The sequence below is a fragment of the Sorex fumeus genome, unplaced genomic scaffold (genome assembly GCF_029834395.1).
Source record: "Sorex fumeus unplaced genomic scaffold, SorFum_2.1 ptg000134l, whole genome shotgun sequence".
Lineage (NCBI taxonomy): Eukaryota > Metazoa > Chordata > Mammalia > Eulipotyphla > Soricidae > Sorex > Sorex fumeus.
In genome coordinates, this window is record NW_026606191.1 from 2199893 (window position 1) to 2201085 (window position 1193).

A 1193-nucleotide genomic window follows, 5' to 3' on the forward strand; every position below is an offset into this window, starting at 1 on the left:
CCAGTTCACGCCAGCTTGTAGGGCGCTTTCACGCTTGTTTCTTATTTGTTCTGGATATCCAGGCTTTAGGGGATATGGGGCTTTTGAGGGGTGCATTGGGGGCTGTGGTGCAGATGTCATGGGTCAGGGTGCGTTATCCTAAGGGCCCCTGCAACCACGATCACATCCAGGTCCAAGATGGTACTGGTAGGTGGGCACATGGACTTCAGGCCTTGGTGTGAGGAGCCAGCAGAGAGTGGGGGTCTTGGCCTTCTCATTCCTCCCTACTCGAGACTGCAAAGGACCCTGTTTGGAGCCTTTGGACTGGACATAACACTTATTGAAACTCCAGATATGTTCATGGGAAGCCCCCAAAGGAAAGGGACACTTTTGTGATCAGTCATTTTCATTGGCTTCCATGCTGGGTTTGGGACCTTGGCGCATGTTTGGACAAGTGAGAGGTAGTTGCCTCTGAAAATTTACTCTTTGGGTTATTTTTTTGCTTTTTGGGTCATACTCAGCGTTTCACATGGGTTTCTCCTGACTTATGCACTCAGGAATTACTCCTGGTAAAGCTCAGGGGACCATACTGTTGCTGGGATTCAAACCTGGGTTGGTCACGTGCAAGTAAAATGTCGTACCCGCTCTGCTATCACTTCAGCCACTCTTTGGATTAATTTTAATAGCTTTTTTTTTATTCAGGGGAGTTGGAAGGTATTCTTTGATGCTCAAGGTTTACTTCTGGTTCTGCATCTCGGGAATTATTCTGTGGTGCTGCTGGGTTCCTATGGGATGGGGAGGTTTGACCTGGATCAGCACAGTAAGCATCCTACTCGCTTTACAGTGAGTCCAACCACACTATTGGTGTTTTTTTTCCATATATAGAATTTCTACTTCCGGGGACTATGCTACCGCCAGCAGGTCAATCTGCCTGTAAGGCGAGTGCATCAGCAGCCTGATGGCACCGTCAGACTTCCAGATACTCCAAAATTGCTGCTGTGCCTTTGGCCAGACTCCAAAAACTTTGGGCAAAGTCTTCATAGAAAGTAAACGGCCATAAGTTAGGTATGTGCGAGACACACCAACAAACCATTTCCGGCTCAGCTATATAATTGGAGGCAAGGTCTTTCTGGTTCCTGATGAAACTGCTTAAAGGTTATGATCCCAGGTACTCAGAGACAAATCTCGGAACCCAGCGGCTTTTTGCAGAGATG